The 14,641-nt window shown below is 37.8% G+C and overlaps 1 protein-coding gene across 3 annotated transcripts in view; it reads right to left on the reverse strand.

The window, feature by feature from the left end:
* The window catches only part of PLAGL1 (pleiomorphic adenoma gene-like 1), a 56,815-nt gene that overhangs the window by 27,464 nt on the left and 14,710 nt on the right, over positions 1–14,641 (reverse strand). For all 3 annotated transcript variants that reach the window (XM_012723844.1, XM_012723828.1, XM_012723834.1), the window contains exons 3-4: positions 10,725–10,758; positions 595–668 (exon numbers count right to left, since the gene is read on the reverse strand). The gene's annotated coding sequence lies outside the window, so the exon portion shown is untranslated. The remainder of the gene's footprint in view (positions 1–594; positions 669–10,724; positions 10,759–14,641) is intronic.

Raw genomic sequence — 14,641 nt, forward strand, 5'->3', positions numbered from 1 at the left:
GGGTTTCTCTGCTGATCACAAATTCCCTCAGACACTGACTTTAGGGGCACACCTATTTCATAACATTAGGAAGTTTGGACAGAACCCATAAAAACTGAGAATCATTTCAGAAGCTTGGTTTGGAGACTGAATTGCAATATATGTAATATTTAAATGAGATTCTAAATGGGGGTTCACATTCCAAATTGTCCCTTGGTATTTTTCTGTTGAGAAAAAAACTTGAAAAACATTTTTTTTTTTTATTTCAGGGGAGGGAAATCACAGGTTTTATGGAGCTAACCATGATAACAAAAGCTGAGTGTACAGTACACCCCTTTATTTCTGAATAGATATGAATCGATATCAATGGCAGTGCAGCATAGTCTCATGATTTTTCTAAAGGAAGAGCAAAGAATTGCCTTTTCCCTCAGGCTCTGAGGTTCTTCAAATGCAAAGTCCCCAACAGCAAGAGTTCTCCTCACATAAGCCTCTCTCCCAGGTAGAAGCCAGGGCTGTGGTACCTACTTTACCATGGAAGAGACAAGAACACAGACCCTACTGGCCACAGAAAGCAAACTGGGCAGAAGCCAGACGTTTCTGCAGAGACACACTTACCTTTCTAGGCTTGAGGAACAGAGGCTTTTTAGATGTGACATGAAACAGAGGCCACATCAGACATAAGAGCAATCCTAAGGGGGGGAAAAATCAAAAGTTTAAAAACAAGGCACTGAGAAAAACCACCATGGTACTATGTGAGCAGACCTTTATATATACACAACATGAGTTCAGGAATGCCCTCGCGGCACTCCACGGCATCGGCATCGTATCCCAGCATTCCAGAGGCACGCCTTCACGTTCTCACAGAGTGCAGTGTTGGAAAGAGCAGCGAGGGGGGTGGGGGTGCAGGAGCTGTGGTGCCAGGATGCCAACAATCAAATCCAGGTGGCTCCTGGAGCCACTTCGAAAGCCCACACGACTCGTGAATATCTCAGCTTTCTCGCCTGTGAAATGGAGACAATCCCCTCTGCCTGCAGACCTTCCGAGGACGCACTGAGATCCTCTGAGTACAGTGCCCAACCCTGAGCCCAGATTAGCAAGGAGCACTCAGGTATAGGCAGTTATTTCCCAGTGACCCCTCCAACTCAAAAAAGCCTCACGGCCTCAGGCAGAAACTAGAATCTCTTAAATGTGTAAACTAAGCACACAGTCCTCTGGGAAAAGGAAATGCCTGAGTCCTCTGAGGGTAAAGCGGGGAGGATGGAGGATTGTAAGGAGCAAACAAAGGTCACCAAAAGTCAACAAAACACAACCACAAACTCAAAACAAAAAAACACCTTTACTTAACTCCAAGTGTGTTTTTTCAAAGACAAGGCTGTCATGAGAAGTTACAGCTTGGAGAGCAGAACATGTGGACAGCAGCTACCCAGTGAAGGTCATTTTAAATTATTCTGTATTTCAGAGCAGTCCTTACTGCAGTTCAGTCTAGTGCGTGAGATGCCTCCCACTCACTGACTAGATAAGCCTTTATTAGCGCTGCTGTATTTGGTCAGTTTGGGTGGACAGGAAACTGTTGAAGAGGGAGGTATCTGGTCTATTTCTACTAGGAAGTTTGCTTATGTAGATAAACACTCGCACACAATACAGAGATGTAATATATGTCGATCCCTGAAACTGTTTTTGAGGATTTGACTGTCAAATGATTTGAAATTATTCCTAGATATTCCAGCAGGCTACAGTCCAGAGAAAAGGCACTTTGGTTGGGATCATGTCAGCTAACTTATTTGATTCTATAAACAGAGCAAGAACACATTTTTAACAGTCACGTCCTGGGACAGTTGTAGTTCTTTCTAGCAATATGGACAAAGATATGTCTCATGGCTAAACGCTGAAATATCAAGTGGAAAACTGTGGTTTGATTTGTATTTTTCTCCCATCCCCTCCCCCTCCCTATTTTGGTATGATTTCACACGAAATTACTTCCAGAAACAAGGAGGACGGAGCAGCCAAGTTAGAGGGCCTAAGTGCTATGCTTACGGCTTTCTTATCTACAAGTTAGTACTTACGGGGGTGAGAGTCTATCAATGATCAAGGCCATGACAGCGTTCCTGTTTCACAAGAAATCTGCAAATCTCCGCAGAATCACAGCCTCTTCAATCTACCACATCTGCATGGCCCATGTGAACATTCATCCCTCTACAAGATTCCTGCTACAACTCAAATATGTAGACCTGTATTTTAACTTCATTGTTGCCTCTAATCAAGCCAGAAATATGAGCAGAGTTCTTTCAAAGTCATGCTGGTGATAGTGTGGAGAGTGAAATAAAGCCGGTTCCAGGACTTGGGTACTCGCTTACCTGCTCCCCATTTCCTAGAAATTTCCATTATGATATTTTAACATTTATTTTTACTGAGACAGCATTGGTCTATAATACCTGACATGATTCAGAGGAACAGAACCACATTGCTTTTTCAGACCTGTGTTACCACACCACACCCCCCAACATCGGGCACCCTAGCCCTCAAATGCAATCCACTGGGCCCCCTCCATAGTTCGATTCCCACCCACCCCCAACACCACCATCTTCCTCTGCTCTGGTAATCTCAATTCTACAAACAGATTTCAGGGTTGGTTATTGGTTTGGTTTTATCTGACTCTGTTTCTCCATATTTCACATATAAGTGAAATCATCTACATTTATCTTTCTTTTTCTGGTTGACTTCACTTAGCATAACCCCCCCCCATACCCATGGGTAGAAATTCATGTTGTTGCAATTCATAATCATTTAAAAATGTTATTTTTTCCAAAGAATGCTGACAACTATTTTTTACATAAAAATCTGGTTTAAAAAGAAGTAAATTTTAACTTGAGCATAGCTCAGAAATTAAACCTATCCTAGGTAAGTCCCTATGAAATGAGTATAAGTTTTTTAAGCATCAAAATTTCCCTTACATTTCTCACTTCTCAGCAGTAAAAGTTGCCATTTCCTTCAGTTGAGAAGGCATTTGAGACACAGTGGTGGTAAATCTGGTGAAAAAACGTTGTCAAAGGATATTCTGTTTAACATCAAAGACTTAACTGTAAAATGGAAGCTCTGTCCATCTCAATCAAAAAATCTAGTCAAGTGAATGTCTACAAATTTCAAATTACAAACACTTTCATTTTACTGAAACTATCCCGACAGTGTGTTGAGATTTTTAGGAAAAATTTAGAGAACGCTTATGTTTGAAGAGTAGAATGCCATATACCTTTTATGCTTAAGTTTTGAAGCACAAAACTTAGCAAATCCAATAAGAACTAACTATTTCTCCACTAAATAATTTTTTTTAAAAGCAGTAGTACCAATCAGGTAACAATAGATCAATCAGGTTTTTCGAAAATGTAGTATTTGCAGGAGAAGCCTGGATAAGTAATTACATTCCAAGTAATGTACAGGGAGCTATCAATCCCCATTCATTTAGCACCAGAGCCAAGAGCTTTGCTAGGCTTGGAGATATAAAAATGAATACGACACAGCTGCTTTGCTTCCAGCTACAAGAATACACCTAAACAAAGAGCTGCCAGGCAGTGTGTTAAGTGCTATAATAGAGGTGTGCACAAAGGACTGGAGGCCAGAGGAAGAAGCCATAAATTCTTCCTGGGAAATCAAGCAAGTGAAGAGACCTGTAAAAAAGGTATGCCGATGTTTCCCTGGGATAAGCTCAAGTCTTTCCTGTGGTGTTCTAAAAAGCCAGGCCAGTCATTTTAGGATTTATGAACTGTTCTAATGACAAAGGCTGTACTGGCCTACGAGGCGGTTTCGTCTATGTCTGACACACACTGCCAGCTATACTATCCCAAGATAAGTTTTAAAAAATAAACGTATTGTCATAATAGTCCCACAAGAAACACACAATCCCAAACAGCGGGAATAGCTATCCTAGTGAAATTCAGCTCCAAAATCCAAAGAGGTTTGGAAACAGGAATGGATGTTCTAGAAACTCAGTTATATTAGTGATGTTTATTTTATCACAATTTTTCTGCTAAAAAAATATATATAGAAGAATCCCCTGATTATCTCAGGGTTAATATTTGTCTTTCTCTACTTCTGTTTAAAAAAGAAGGGTGTTGAATCAACTTCTACTTAACATCATTTATTATGCATACCCTATCCCTACTTATAACATAGTTGTGACAGAACCTCCATTGTTCATTACACACTAGCCCCAAACTCGAGTCATTCTAATGTAAGCATGAGAAACCACCGTCTCCTTTGGGGTGAATTTCCAAATTCCTCTGTGTTAAATTGAGGTCTAATTTTCCCTGTGCCTGGTTTTCACAAGAAGGCCCATTCCACCCCATGTGCTCCTTTTCAGCTGTCAATAAACAGAGGCAGTGAATTCCCCCACGGCTTCACAAAGCTAGTTAGGCAGAGCCATTCATTCCTTCAGGAAAACAGGGCATTGATTTCAGCAAGTTCCCAGGGAGCAGCTGCAACAAAGAGATCAAAGGCCCACCTCTCTCTCCCTCCACTGCTTTCATCAGGCCAGGCCCAGACAAACAGCGACAGGTCTCCTTGAGAGGAGGAGAGGGCCCAGCAGACCACCTCATGGTTCAATTCAAATTCATCCGTTTCCTACATTCCAGTGACAGTCCAGAATGCTAACCATGACAAACCAGCACAATCCCCCAGCATAATATACTGCTCGCTAGTTCATCCAAGGTCAGAGGGAGAAAGCAGGCATAGAGTGTAGTCCTGCGCTTCGAGGGCCTGTGGAGCATCATGGCCCCTGACATTCCATAAATAAACTCCGGCTCACTCTCCCTTTTTCCATCCTGCAACCCCACAAGGGATGGTCTCAGTCAGCCTGCAATTCTTTTTATGTCACTGTACCCAAACCACTCAGACACGTTATTCTTGATGCAATACTTGCAGTGATGAGAGGAGTGACGCTGAGCGGGCACCCTCGGGGTTCACCCCCATCTGAGGACCCCAGAGAATCTGCCTTTCTCAGGGCTTCCCACAGGGCTGATCTCCAGTGAAGGCCAAAGGACTAAAGAGTGTCAGTTTGTATAAATTCTGTTTGCAAAACAAAAATGTGAACAGAGACAGGACAGTTGGCTTTTTGGTTTGAGCTAGGTAATCAGGGAAACTGGCAATTCAAGCTGCTCAGTGACAAGCTGTGTGAATGGGGTGTGTGTGTGTGTGTGTGTGTGTGTGTGTGTGTGTGTGCGTGCGTGCGTGCGTGCGCGTGTGTGCGTGTGTAAGTGACTACCGGGGCCCTGAGGGATTTAGGAAAGAAAATGGATTATCCTGATTGGCTACCTACACTGAACAGATGTAATTAAAAGGCCTCCAAATTCTCCTCTGAATTCTGAGCTACTTCTTGACACCACCTTCGGAAAAGCCTGTAACAAAACGGGTTCATTTTATTGTGCTCCCTTCCATTTCTGTCACTAATCCTGAGTAAACACGGGAATAGATGGGTTAAGTTTCAAAATTCCTAAACCCAAAAGAAAATAAACAATATTGGAATGAAAGCAATGGAGAACTCATTCCTTGACACAGAACACAACCTTCCCATGTGCCCATCTCAGGGCTTCAGTGTCGACCTAGGGGATCACCGAAACCCCAGAGCTATCCTCACTGGTATTCATTTCACTGCCAAAGATGCCATTTGTACAGCCTACTGAGCTGTACAAGGAGAAGACTTTCACTTATGTTTTAAGTCGGGACAGAAATAAACTTGGAAAATACAGAATTCCACCCTGCACAGGAACAGCTATGTCAGCAGGCAAAGTATGGCAGTTACATTAGGGACCCCAGAGCTGACATGGGCACTGATTCACTTCAGGGCTCTGTCTTCTTACTCTTTCAGAACAAAGACAGAGATGCCACTCAAGAACTCGTTTGTAAGATGTTGTGAAATAACCATTCTTCAAAAAAGATGTATCTCATCAAATAAATAAAGCTGGTCGCATGACTAAAATCACCTCCTATAATAGATCACCCTGTAATTCAACAGAGCTGTTCTAAAGACTCACTAAGTTTCTATAAATCAAATCATTTTTTAAAAAGCACTCATAGTTTATTACTTACAGAAATGCTATGGCAAATGACGGAATACACTCATTAATTCATTTCTATATCTTTCAAAAGCATTTATAAAGCACTTAGAAACATCCATTTGATCTCCCCACAACTATCTGAGATAGATGGCTTTATTAAGATGGTTTCATTAATTTCTATTTTTGATTAAGGAAAATGGGCTCAAGGGTGGTAATAAATTGATTTGCTAAAGTCACAGAATTAATAAGCAGCAGAGTCATAACTTAAAGTATTTGCTTTCTAAATTCTAAGCTGTTTCTGTTGTACTTAGTTACCCTGCATGCAGATAATTACTTGCTGAAGTTCTCTCACCATAATTATTCTATATTAAGTCATCATCATCTATTTCTAAACCCAATGCACTGTGCCACTTGCATTCAATGAGGCAGTGTGCAAGAATGTAGAGTCTGGTGTGGACTCTGGGTGTCATCTGTTAAGTTTTGTAAATTAAGCCATTAGCACTATTTTCAGGACCTCGTCTACACCTCTTCATGAGGAATACCACCTTCTTTCAGAAGATTCATGAAGAATCAAATTAGAAAAATTGTATGAAGCACCTAGACCAACATTAACATGTAACAAACCAATCAAACCAATGCAAAACTTGTTAAAAGGAAAAATGCTTCCTCTTCAATAAAAAGACAAAATTTAACTTGTCTTCTGGTGCTAGCAATTTAGCACTCAATTCTAGAGGTCCCAGGGGGCCAACCTAGAACCAAGATTAAACTCTCATAAACAGATAAAAGTTAGTATACAAAATAGAGACACTAATTTACTTCTAAAAAGTTAACTGAGGCAAATCCCTGGTTTCTATAAAGTAATGATGTGATGTACCTTTACAATCAGCTTTGCTTCTGGCCATTAAACCAACTTAAGTAGAAATACATTGAAGAGAAAAGCACATACTAAGAATATGTCTTGCATGTTGCTAGTGCTTTAAGTTTTCAAAGAACATTCTTCATTGATTCACACTGCTCACGAGGAGAAAACAGATTAACTTTCCAACACAAGACAAGACCACCAGTAGAAAACCACAAAATTATTTTTAACTCCTTGTCTTGTTTTTTATAAACCCCATCAATAGATGGTGGTATGTAGATGTTACAGTACAGAGTGTACAGGATAATGTGGGAAGACAGAGACAGAGGCCACTATGTCTGGGAGAGTCTGAAAAGGCTTTGGAGAGGAGGTGGCATTTATGCAACCTTTACACGGTACTGAAGTACATCTAGAATATTCTTCATTGTCCTTGAGTGTGAAGAGATTTTTCTCTGAATTCTGAATATGTCATTCAGTACTCAGCTCTTTACTGTTTTTATTGACTTGCAAACTTAAACGAATCCTTTCCTTTTAATCTAAGATTCTGACAGTTAAAGAGGCAGGGAGTTGCAACCGCTGTGGTTTGGCCAGTACCTCTTAGTCTCTAGTTCTACAATTTCATGATTTTCAAAATTATGTTTCATTCTTATACTCCATGACCTACCATTTTTAATAACAAGTTAACTGATAGCCTGTTAACACTGACAAATTTTTTTTCAAAATTTATCATAGAAATTAGGAATGAGAAAGAAGATTTAAGAATGCCTAAAGCTCACTAAAGAACCTGTTTCAGTACTTATTATACTATTTTACATATAGTATAAAAACTGTGATAATTTCAATTTTCCCCTTCTGATTTTTTTGCAGTTAGTGTTATACATGTTAAAAACTGTACTGTGTTATTTTTAAGTAATTATCTTTAAAAAATTTAAGTTAGAAATCTTAACACATTTACCCAACTATTAATCATTTCCAGTGCTTTTTATTTCCATCTGGTATTATTTTCCTGCTTTCTCAAAGGCTTCTTTTAATATTCCTTGTAGTGTGGGTATAGTAAAGGTAAAAACTTCAACTTTTGCATTCTTAAAAGTCTTCATTTCACTTTCTCTGTTAAAATTCATTATTTTCATTAGCTATATATTTATAAGTTGACAGTGTTTTCTTTTAATTCTTTAAAGATGTTGCACCACTGTCTTCTGGCTTACTGCTTTTGATGAGAACTCTGCTGTCATTCTTTAATATACAGTATTTTCTTTTCTCCGTCTACCTTAAAATATTTCTCTTATTACTGGTCTTCAACTAATTGGTTCTGTGTGTAGCTGTGACTTTCCTCATCTTTTTGTATATATGCCTAATATTTAAGATTCTTAGATTTTTATTTATTCTTTTTATCAAATTTGGCAAATTTTCAGCCATTATTCCTTCAAGAATATGTTCTATTTCTGCCTTCTTTTAGAGACTCCAATTATACAAATTTTTGGCTGTCCGAAGCTGTCCTAAGGCTCACTGATTGACTGGGGTTTTAACCCAATGTTTTGTTTTCTAGCATTCCTACTGTTATGTCTTCAAGTTTGTTAATTTTTCTTTCCACAGTGTTTCAACTACTATTAATCCTATCCAGTTCAATTTTCATCTCAGATGTTTAGGTGTCTCTAAATCAATATGGGTCTTTTTATACCTTCTATGGCCCACAGAGTCTAAAATATTTCTATCTGGCTCTTACAAACAAATTTCATGATCTTTTATAGGTTTCTTTTAATATATTTTTAGGCAAGATCAGAGGAGCCTTTAGTTTTGGGCTGATTTTGCCGCACTACTGAGGGCCCTTCTAAACACTCTAATGGCACTCATACTTCCCAGCCCTCTCTGAGCTGCATTTTCCTTTTCAGTAGCTCTTCCCCAGTCTTCAGTAGTTCTTTTACATGGGGAAATAATTTGTTTACCTTCTTTCCATGCTCACTATTTTGTGCTACTCTCTGAAAACCTTTGTGCAATGTCTGAAAACCTTTGTTTCATGTATTTTTTGTGTGTGTGTCTTCTGTTTAAGGCAGAAGAATAAATCCAATTCCTCTGAACTAGATCATAGTTGAAAGTGAAGTTCCTTCAGTATGAAGCTCCATTTCCTTACATATGCAATAGTGTATGTAAGTACTGACAAATCTACATTATCTCATTTTATCTCTTCACATTACTGTGATATAAAAGATACCTCAAAGCTCAAAAAAAAATATGCCCCCCAAAAGTTTTCTGTAGTTCATTATAGAGCAGCCTCTGTCTTCTGGTCATTTTATTGTCCACAAAAATATGTGGTTTTTCAAAATGTACTGTGTAGAATGAAATAAAATTTTCTTCTCTATAAAGTACATTGTGAAGCAACTTAGTAGTACTTTAAGCTTATAATAATGAACAATATAGGATTAAGGGAGTAATATTTATTGAATGTTGCCAATGACCAAGTTTATATACCTCTTTTAATGGTGAACTTAACACAGTATTCATATAAAATTTTCTGATTCTCTGTGTATCTGCTCTAATACTGTTTTTGTATTAATTTTTTGTCACCTAGTATATGGGCAATTCCAAAGGAAATAACAACTTGATGAATTATCTATTTTGGAACTGGGGATCCAAATATTGTTAGTCTTATCCCATATGTTATTAGTATATGCCTATATTATGCTCTTTCCTTGTGTCATTATAGTAACATTATAAGCTGTACTTATTGTTTACCTATTTGTCTGTTGATAGTTAAGAGGTTCCATGGCAAGATATTTCCCTAGTTGCAAACCTCTGGTCAAAGAAAATCAAACTCCCAGAAAAAAAAAATCATTTGGCCTACCTAGGGTTACATGCCCCGACCAGGACTAGAAAGCAAAGAACAGTCCAGCTTGAGCCACTTATCCATCTCCACAGTGAGGTGGCAAAAAAAAAATCAGTGAAGTCAGTAACAAAGAGTTCTCCCCACACCCCCTATTTTGCTCCCCCCATCTTTATGAACAGAACATGTAAAAATTCCTGTTCTTATGGAACTTATCACGACATGAAGAGGAGACACACAGGTAAAATATCTATCAGACAGTGACTAAAAAATTAATGCAAAGAGGCAATGCAGGGAAAACAGGGCAGAGGGAAACAATGGCAATTTGAAATAAGGTGGCCTGGGAAGGTCTGGGTGAGGAGATGACACTTAGCAACAGTCTTGAGGTAAGGAAGCAGTGTGTCATGTGGCTATTGCTGGGAACAGCCACAGCAAAACCTCAATGTAGGAGCAAGAATATTGGTATGACTGATGCAGTAAGGGGGAGCATTAAAAAATTAGGTCAGAGGTAACAGGGCCCATATCATGGAGGAGCTGGTAAAGAGGCAAAGGAGCCACTGCAGAAAGTAACCTGATCAGACTTAAGAGTTTTAAATAACCTATCTGGCTGCTACTTGAAGAATGGATTATAGCGGAGTAAGTATAGAAGCAGGGAGACCAGTTAGGTTATTTAAATTAAAAAAAAATAATAATGAAGATTTGGACCAGTGTGGTAGAGAAGAGTTGGAAATACATACACCAGCCCCGCAGATAACATTTTGCTCCTTCTATACATAACTCTGAAAGGAAGTGACACCAAAGAAAATAGATGTACTTAGCCAAGATGTGTAATTCAAACTTCCTCAAAGTATCTATGTGGTATCAGACAAGTGAACCATCTCAAAACAATACAGAACCCAAGTAACATACAAGTTTCACTCCAATTTTTTTTGCACCACATTATACAGAAAAGTACAGTCATGTAATTAGTAAATACAATCTGTTGTGCATGAAGGATAAAAAAGTTAAAAGATCAACTTACAAAATCAGTGGTGATGCTGTCAGGTGGGAACAACCTAAAAACAAAAATAACAGTTATTAGTTTCATAAATTAGTTATACATGCATTTTTTAACTATAATCTTACTGAGATGACTGCAGATTCACATTTAGTTTGGAAGGAGATGATGATTACCCTTTACACAGTTCTCACAATATAACATTTCACAAAACTAAAGCATCACAGTCAGCATATTTTAGTACCACAATCCACTAGTCTTTTGAGATTGTACTTTTTGGGTATATTTCGTTCTATGGGACTGTATTGCCTCGAAGCTTACACACCCACCACCAAAATCAAGATACTGAACTGTTCCACCAGCCCCTTGATAAGCACACCGACCTCCTTCCCTTCCCGACATCTCCCTTCTGTCCCTATCTGCCCACATACCCATTTTAATGCTAAAATAACAACATTCCCTTGTGAACGTTTTTTACAAAACTTATTTTACTCCTGGGCAGAAGCGACATACCTAGTTATATGTCAAATCATCATTAAAGAATTCTACTTTTCTGTAGTAAAGAACGAGTTAAGTTTTCTCTCATTGTTTCCATCAGACTCAATTCAAAAAGCAAAAGGTAAAAGATAACCTAAAAGTTTCAACTAAATTCACAGATTCTATAGTTTTAATATGCATTAACAGACTTAACTTTTTTATTCATAGCAAAATTGAAGAAAGATGTTTTTAGTTTCACATTCCACATATTCACTGCTGGTATAAAGGGAAAAAACTGAGTTTCCTTTGTTGACTTCACACCCCAAACCTTTGCAGTAAAAACACATTTTGGTGGGGTTTTTCTGCTGATTCTTTTGGATTTTCTACATAATCATGTCATCTGAACAAAAATTTATTCCTCCCTACCCAACCTGTATACCTTTTATTTCCTTTTCTTGTCTTACTGCATTAGTTAGGATTTCAGTTGAAAAGGAACGATCAATGGGACATCATTACCTTGTTTCCAATTTTAGCAGCAAAGCTTCATCTTTGCCACCATTATATACAATAGTTGTATTCTTTTTGAAGATACCCCTTGTTTACAGAGAGTTTTAATTATGAATGAGTATTAGATTTTGTCAGATGTTTTTCTGCAACTCTTGATATGATCACATAACTTTTTAAGCCTATTGATGTGATGGATTACATTAACTTGTATTTGAATATTGAACTAGCGTAGCAGTCCTGTGAAAAACCCCTTTTAGTAATGGAATATAATTTTTCATATATGTAATACTGTGTTGGAGAGTTTTGAATGACTGTTCCTGAGAGATATTTATCTGTGTATAGTTTGCTTTCAATGGCTGACTGGCTTTGGTCATAGGGCAACACTGGCCCCACAAAATGAGCTAGGAAGTATTTACTCTGCCTCTATTCTCTGCAAGATTATTATAGGAAATTGGAATAGCTTCTTTCTTAATTGTTTGGCCAAATTCATGGATCTGAGCCCAGTGCTTTCTGTTTCGGAAGGTAGTTATTTTCTTTAATAGTTTTTTTTTTTCCAGATCATCTATTCCTTCTTTTGTGTTTTGGCAGATTATGCCTTTGAGGGAGTTGGCTCATTAAACAGGTTACCAAATTTGTGAGCACGTGAGTTGTTAGTAGTATTTCTTTGTTATCCTTCTAATGTTCAAGGGAACTAAAATAATGCCCTTCTTTGATTTCTGATATCAGTAATCTTTTCTTTGTTTGGTAAGAGGTTTATCAATTTATTTATCTTTTCAAAGGACTAGCTTTTGATTTCATCACTCTATTATTATCTTTTATCTCATTGATTCCTATTCTATTATTATTTCTTTCTTTCCTCTTATATAAAATTTAGTTTGCTTTTCTTTTTCAAGTTTCCTGATGTGGAAACATAGATGAGTAAATATTTTATGTTCTTTTCTACAACTTTTGATAAGTTGTATTTTTATTTAAATATGGCTTTTAAAATTTCCTGAGGCTTAACCTATATATTATTTATAAGTGTGTTGTTTAATATACATGTATTTTGAGATTTTACAGCTGTTTTTCTGTTACTGATTTCTAGTTTAATTGCCTGTGGTCTGAGAGCAGCCACTGTATAATTTCTATTCTTTTAAATTTGCTAAGGTACATTTTATGGTCTAGAATGTGGCCTGTTTTGATGACAATTTTTTGTGAGCTTGAGAAGAATATATATTCCACTGCTTTTGGAAAAAGTAGTTTATAAATGTCAGTTATATCTAGTTGATTGATGGGTGGTGGTGTATTCAACTTTGTTCTTATTGATTTTCTGCCTGCTGAATCTGTCCATTTCTTATGAAGGTATGTATACTCCACATTTGTTTAACGATGAAATTTTGAGTACCTATGGCATAATCTGGGTATTTTATATATTTTTTATCTGGTATAATCCTCAAAACAACTCTATTCTGGCAACAAAACAAGCTTATGTTGACAAAAAGACAGCTCTTTTTGAACCACGAGGAAATGCAGGTACTAAAAGATAAAAACTTTCCAAGATTGTACAACTTAAAAATGGTAGCTCCTGACAACCTGGTTCTAGGCACTTAACAACTGAGGCTATACTATTCTTCAAGGAAATGTATGATAACATCAGGCCAATCTGTGTAAACATTTGTTCCTATGAGAAACAATGAAGCCTTGGTAAGTAGTAGTCACTGCTCATAAGTACTAAAGTTCCTCTCTCGCTCTCCGCTAAATACATGCACCTTGGTGTATATAGTAGAAGCACAACAAGCGTATGGGTCTACTTTCTAAAACATCCACAAAATCAATTGAACTTTTCACCCTTGATTTGTTCACATATTCCACAGCTACATCTATGCTGCTTTTTTTCTTAAATTGTTAAATTCTAAGAAGATAGGCACTATATTATCTATATAAGTAAGTATAGAAGGAATGATTAAAACCCATTCATTCCTGAAAGGCCTCACACTTCCAAATTGCATACCAAAAATAACAAGAGCTAGGAGGAAAGTTGGTTTAGACTATTATTCAAAGCCTGTGCAATTTTGCAAACACATAGCCAACCAAATGGACAGCTTAACTATGACTTGGTAAGCCCAGCTAGACAGCTCAGTGTGACTGAAAAGTACCTAAGAGGATATTAAAAACACAGAGAAACAATACAGTAGAAAGGCTAGTTGCAGTAGAAATAGAGAAGGAGGATTCAGAAATAGTTTCAGTCAGCAGAGACTTCACTGCCAACTAGGTCTCAGGTGGGTTCTAGAACCTGCCCAGAAAAGCCAGCAAATTTCTAACCTTCCCTCCTGTATCCCAACTGGCCTCCTCACTTCCAACACTTGAACATACAACCATTGGCAAACAACTACAAGGGAAAATAAAATAAAAGCTATTGGACAGAGTATCTCATCCTTCTAAAGCTAAACCTACAACCCTCCCTTCCTAGAAGCAAAATTCAACCCAGCTCTCCCTTTCTATGAGAACTCACCCCCCCCCCGTACAGCCAAGCTACAGTATTTCCCACCTTTTCAAAAACAAATCTCTCACTACCCTAATATTGTCCTCCAACTTTCACTATATTCCCAGACCAACTTTTGAAAAACATTGATAATTCTGATAATCACCATTTCCTCACCTATTATTCCCTTTCTAACCAACACGCTTGGCTCTTATCTTCACCACTCTATCAAAGGATCATTTATCAAAGTCATCAAAAGCAATTCCTATTATCCTCATTTAAGAAATCAGGACAATGAAGCTCAAGACCTATTACTAGGTTGAGATAGTAAAGACACACCTTCATCCTGAAGATAAGCAGGAGCTAGGGCTGCCCCAAAGCACCCTTCAGGACATCAGACTAAAAACTTCATTTGCAAGGACCCCCCTGCCTTCCTCCTTTTGTCATTCTCCTTGAGAAAGTCTCAAACCTGCTTCTTGGGATATTTTACTTTCCT

Source organism: Condylura cristata, unplaced genomic scaffold, assembly GCF_000260355.1.
Source record: "Condylura cristata isolate star-nosed mole 26May11 unplaced genomic scaffold, ConCri1.0 scaffold00001, whole genome shotgun sequence".
Lineage (NCBI taxonomy): Eukaryota > Metazoa > Chordata > Mammalia > Eulipotyphla > Talpidae > Condylura > Condylura cristata.